Source organism: Chrysochloris asiatica, unplaced genomic scaffold (genome assembly GCF_000296735.1).
Source record: "Chrysochloris asiatica unplaced genomic scaffold, ChrAsi1.0 scaffold00179, whole genome shotgun sequence".
Taxonomy (NCBI): domain Eukaryota; kingdom Metazoa; phylum Chordata; class Mammalia; order Afrosoricida; family Chrysochloridae; genus Chrysochloris; species Chrysochloris asiatica.
In genome coordinates this window covers 4481128-4487709 of record NW_006408697.1, presented here as the reverse complement: position 1 = coordinate 4487709, position 6582 = coordinate 4481128, and the positions used below count along the sequence as shown (strand labels likewise).

The 6582-nt window shown below is 37.1% G+C and overlaps 1 pseudogene; it reads left to right on the top strand.

The window, feature by feature from the left end:
• The window catches only part of LOC102826566, a 79343-nt pseudogene extending 78951 nt beyond the window's left edge, over positions 1-392 (top strand).
• The last annotated feature ends 6190 nt before the right edge of the window (positions 393-6582 follow it).

Sequence of the window (6582 nt, the reverse complement as noted above, 5' to 3'; positions counted from 1 at the left end):
AAAGTCTAGAGAAGGAAGTCACTACTAGCCATAGCTAACACTTGATAATAGATACAATGTTGGAACTTTTCCCTATTGCTGTAACAGAATTCTAGCTCTGTAATCTCTCCAAGGTCTTCACAGGGCTCGTTCACTTACTGGTTTATTTTCTATTTACTACAGGAGCACCAAGTCTGAAGGAGGCAGAGGGGAAAGAACCTAAAGTCTTTATCAGTAGATCCAGGCCTGTGGCAGCCAAGGTCAAGCAAACCCATCTCACCACCTTAAAGCACATACAAGCACCCTGGTGGAAGAAGCTTAGGAAAGAACCAGGGAATGAGATTGATATTCCAAAAGATGAATTTAGTGTAGAAGTAGGAACTTTATTCATTGGTGGAACTAAACCCCCTTAGGGGATCATCCACAGAACTGACACAAATCTTACATTGTATCTTTCAGAAGCTTGTATTGATAGTTCTCTCTGTGTCATGCTAGCAGACTAGGGTTTTCATAACTCATTGTTTTCCATAACTCATTGTCCTCTTCAGACAATACTTGTAGGCAGTAAACCGAGATTTGTTTTTACTTTTATCCCATTTCTCATTGTCTTTTCTCCAAAATTTCTGTTCCTGGCCACCACAAATTTGAGTGACTTTCATTGTGGAATTTAACTCAGCATGTCCTTCTATTATTTATATGAAATTTGAGGGATTTCCATGGTTTCTGCTGTTTTCTAGCAAAGGTTTTTCTAAATAAATATTTTCAACAGTTCTAAAACACTTGCCATGAAATTTGTCAACTTTTTATGTTTGTTATTTAGAATTCCTATTTTTCTATTAACATGGAACTATGCTTTTGTTGGCCTTTATGAAAACGAGGAAAATAAATGGTCACCTGAAGAATATCTCACTTAGTTTCTGTGAAATATTGATTAAACTGATTTTTGTTATTTCTACAATGAGCTACCAAAAAAAGTTTCCTAGAATTCAATGCAAGGAATTTTTTTCAGATAAATTTTTTTAATTAAGCTATGATAGTATGTGAATTGCTAGTATGGCACTGTAGTATAAGCACTGGAATGCTAAACAAAAGGTTGGTGGTGCAAATCCACCAATGATCCTTGGAAACTCTATACAGGGTCATTATAAGTCAGAAACAACTTGATGGCACGGATCAACAACATGATGTACTATATAATCTGTTATTCTCTTTTTTGTCTTGTCTCCTAAGAATCTCAGAGATAAATATAATGCTTAATTTGTATTATGATCCTAAATGCCATATGATTATTTAGTTCTAATCTTACAATTTCTGATTTCTTTGTGTTTTAATACTGGAAACCATCTTAATTTGTGTCTGAAACACTATGAAATTTAAATTAAAATGATGAAACCAAACACTCCACATCATAAAGATCCTTGAGAAATTCTTTTTGTATTGTTGTTAGTGTCTTTGAGTCAGTTCTGACTCATAGAAACCCAGTGTATGGTTTTGGAGGCTTTAAATCTTTGCAGGAGCAGAAAACCTCCTCTTTCTCCTGTGAGTAGTTGATGGGCTTGAACCACCAGCCTTGTAGTTCACAGTCCAGTGCTTGTCGTATAAAGCCACCACACTGCCTCTTTTTGTATAAACATGTAGGGACACAAGCGGAACACTCCAAAATGGCCACACTTATGTAATACAAGGTTGGCAGTTCAAGCTCACCAGCCGCTCCTCAGAAACCCTATAAAGGGTCACTGTGAATTGGAACCAACTCAAAGGCACTTAACAACAACATTTTAAACCACAGAGCAGTCACTGAAACAATTCGTAAAGATAGGCATAACTTACAAATTTTCGTGTAGATAAAATGGAATCATTCTAAGACAATTAACAATGTGGTAGATTTAAATTCAACTATGTCCTAGTATGGCACTGTTTAATGAGACTAATCACAAAGCTGGCAGTACAAACCCACCAGTCACTGCTTGGAAACCCTATACAGGGTTGCTGTGAGTCAGAACCAACTCAACAGCACTTAACAATAGCATATCAATAAATAAATAAATAAATAGATTTTAACTCCTGAGAATCTCTTACCAAATGGATAGATGGGAGATGAGAAATGGTCTATTTTCTGAATCTGTCCTAGTCCCTGTGTATTCCTGTTCTTTCAGTAGCTCATCAATCCTTTGTAGTTCCTGATCAGACTCACCTAGAGAGCTTTTGTTCCCCCTAAAAGTCTGGTTGTTGCTAAGTGTCATCAAGCCTTTTCTGACTCATAGTGACCCTGTATAGAATTTTGGAAGCTTTAAACCTTCGTGGGAACAGAAAGCCTCACCTTTCCTCTGAAAAACCCCATTAGATAAATTTTCACTCTTCCAGGTTTCTGCAGGTGATAAGTTTGCCAATAGTTTCACTGCTATATAACATGAGTTGCCATTTTTCCAAATTCTTTGCAATTTTTGTGGCCTATGATTGCCACCTGATCATAAAACTAGTGTTACATATTGCAGGTTTTTATGGGAACACCTCACATCTAGCTTCCAATTTCAATACCAGTTATTACTGTGTCACAAACTACCCCAAAACTGAGTAATGTAAAACAACAACCATCCTGTTCAAGATAGAGTGACAGGGACCAACCACACTTATCCTCCCACTTGAAAAATACAAAAACAAACAAATAATAAATGAAACAATATAGCTGAGTACATTGGACATCAGGTTATGATGACTTTTTTTTTTTTTTTTTTTTGGTCTCAAAGGGGTAATCCTGATAGATGTTCTCAAAGGTCAGAGATGATCATAAGGAATTATTATAAAGAAGACTTAAGAATAGTGAAAACTGTACTGGTGAGAAAAAGGCCAGGAAAATTGGACAGAGGAATTTTGTTCCCCATCATGACCATGTACCTGTTCATTCTTTGAGGGTAAGAAGGGCTGTCCTATGGGAATTTTGTTGGAAAACCTTACCTTACTTACCCTATTGTCATAATCATACCCCTTCAGAATTCTTTTTGTTCCTCAAACTTATACAACATTTAAAAAGGAACATGATTGAATTCCTTGAGGATGCCAAAACTGATGTCTTGACCAGGTGTAAATCAAAGAGCACTGAATTTTTTTAGAGAGGAATTGGAAAGATGAAGAATCACCTTCAGAAATATTTGGACTTAGATTGATGATATATCAAGAAACAATAACTTCATGTTTTGATATTTTTGTTTAATAAAAGGTCTTAAGATTTTGTAGTAATACTTTTTTCCTTACCTTCATATACCAAAAATGAAAGTTGTTAGATCACAGGGTAGTTTTTGTTTTTTAGTTTTCTGAGGGATTGCCATACTACTTTCAATAACTAAACCATTTTGAATTTCCATTAGCAGCATAATCACTTCTGAATTATGAAGAGCAGATTATACACAGTGGTGGTGGTATTCCACCAAGTTGGTTCCAACACATAGCAATGCTGCATAGGGCTTCTGAGGCTATAAATCTTAATAGGAGCAGAAAACTTCATCTTTCTCCTGTGGAGCCACTGGTAGATTCGAACTGCTGACCTAAGAGTTAGTAGCCCAGCCCATAATCCAGTACGATACCAGAGTTCCTTATTATATATAAAACAGTAGCAGGCACATACAAGGAAAACAAATACTATCTGAAAAAAATGGAGGCAGAAGAATGTACAAACCTAGGACCTCCAAAATTTCTAACTGCTAGGTAGTACACCATAGTGTTTGTTTACATGTTAGATTGTCTGTTTAAATTTTGATTCTACTACTTATTACCTGTATGACCTTGGGCAAGATACTCAACCTCACAAAAGGTCAGACCCTTCATCTGTAATATACCATGCAGAGTTGAATTGTTAATGGGGATAAGAAGCATACTCTACATAAGTTTTTTTACACAGTGTCTAACAGCTTGAAGTAAACATAACATAGTGTCTATAAAACTCATGATGCTTCTGGGAAAGAAACCCAGTTGTGATATTGAGCATGATGTCTGATGAGTTTGGCCATTTGAGAAACTCCATGATCCATTTTCTAGGTGCTCACTTATCTGCAGGAATACATATATACAGCTCTGATATAACGAGCATGAGTCAGGGACAATTTGATAAATCTCTGTGTGGTCCTAACTGAGCAGAGAGCTTCAGTGTCCCTGGTGAAGTCAGTAAATACTTTGTTTCAAAGCAGTCAGAATGACTGATGGATGCCTATTTGACCAACACAAGAACAAAATTACAGAATGCTATTGCTTTGCTGTTGTTAGGTGCCATAGATGGGTTCCAACTCGTAGTGACCTTAAGAACTACAGAGTGAAACACTGCTCAGCCATGCCCCATCCTCATGACTGTTATGTTTGAGCCCATTGCAGCTGCTACTGGGTCATTCCATCTCTTTGAAGATCTTCCTCTTTCTCATTGACCCTACACTTTACTAAGTACAATGTTTGTCTTCAAAGACTGATCCCTCCTAACAATGTGTTAAAAGATGAGAGATGAAGCCATACCATCCCGCTTCCTAAAGAGCATTCTGACTGTATTTCTCTCAATAAAGATTTGTTTGTTCTTCTGGAAATCCATAGATATTTTCAATATTCTTTGCTAGTACCCTAATTCAAATGCACCAGTTCTTCTACCATTTCATTATTCATCATCCAACTTTCACAAGCATATGAAGTGATTTCAAATACCATGACTTGGAGTCAGGTGCACCCTCAGTCCTCAAATCTTTGCCTTGGACACTTTAAAGAGGTCTTTTTCTGCAGATTTGCCCAATGTAGTATGTTGTTTAATTTCTTGGCTGCTGTTTACATGCTACACAAGACCTCTTTAAAGTGCTCAAGAGAAAAGATGTCAGTTTCAGGACTACGGTGCACCTGACCCAAGTCATAGTATTTTCAATAGCCTCAGATGCATATATTTTAAATACTAGTGGGATAGCTCCAGAATCATATGGTGGACAGGATTCAGCTGACCTTCCAAACTAAGACAGATTAGAGAGAAGGAGACATGGACTGCTTTCAATTAGTCTATGAAAACTTTATGAGTAGCAGTAAACATGTCAGCACCAGTTATGGTAATGTATTGATCATTACTGGTGATTGGAATGCAAAGTTTGCGAGCAAAGAGGAAGGATCAGTATTTGGAATATATGGCCTTGGCGATAGAAATGATGCTGGAGATCCCATGATAGAATTCTGCAAAATCAATGATTTGTTCATTTCAAATACCTTCTTAAGACAGTGTAAGAGATGATTGTACACATGGACCTCACCAGATGGAATACACAGAAAACAAATTGACTACATCTGTGGAAAGTGATGATGGAAAAGCTCCACATCATCATCCAAAACAAGGCCAGGGGCAGACAGTGGCACAGACCATCAATTGCTCATATGCAAATTCAAACTGAAGCTGAAGAGAATGAAAACAAGTCCATGAGAGCCAAAAATATGACCCTGATTATTTCCCACCTGAATTTAGAGATCATCTGAAGAACAGATTTGATACAAAATACTAAAGACCAAAGACCAGAAGAGTTGTGGAAAGACATCGAGATCATACAGGAAGAAAGTAAAAAGTCATTAAGAAGACAAGAAAGAAGGAAAAGATCAAAATGGATGTCAGAAAAGACACTGAAACTTGCTCTCCAGCACAGAGATATTAAAGCAAATGGAAGAAATGAGGAGGTACAAGAGCTGAACAGAAAATTTCAAAGGTCAGCTCAAGAAGACAAAGTCAAAATTACAACAAAATGTGCAAAGATCTGGAGTCAGAAAACCAACAGGGAAGAACATGCTCAGCATTTCTCAAGCTGGGGGAACAAAAGAAAAAAATTCAAAGCTCAACTTTTGTTATTGAAAGATACACTGGGCAAATTATTGAATGATGCAGAAAGCATCAAGACAAGATGGAAGGAATACCCAGAGTCACTGTATCAAAAGGATATGGTTGGTGCTCAACCATTTCAAGAGGTAGCATATGATCAAGAGTCAATGATACTGAAGGAACAAGTCCAAGTTGTGTTGAAGGAATTGGCAAAGAACAAGGCACCAGGAATTGATGGAATAAAAATTGAAATCTTTCAAGAAAGTGAGGCTGCACAGGAGGCACTCACTCATCTCTGCCAAGAAATTTGGAAAACAGTTATCTGGCTAACTGATTGGAGGAGATCCGTATTTGTGCCCATTCCAAAGAGAGGTTACCCATCAGAATGTGCAAATCATTGGACAATCTCTTTGATATCCGATGAGAGTAAAGTTTTACTAAAAGTAATACAAAAATGGCTGCAAGCATACATTGACAGAATTTCCAGAGGTTCAAGCCAGATTCAGAAGAGGACATGGAATGAAGGATATCATTGCTGATGTCCAATGGATCTTGGCTGAAAGCAGAGAACACCAGAAAGATGTTTACCTGTGCTTTATCAACTACGCAATGGCTTTTGATTATGTGGATTTTGACAAGCTATGGACAACACTGAAAAAGCTGAACAGATTTTTTCAAAGATCAGCTCGTGAAGATAAAGCCAAATACTATAATAAAATATGCAAAGATTTAGAGTTAGAAAACCAAAAGGGAAAAACACGGTCAGCATTTCTCAAGCTGGGGGA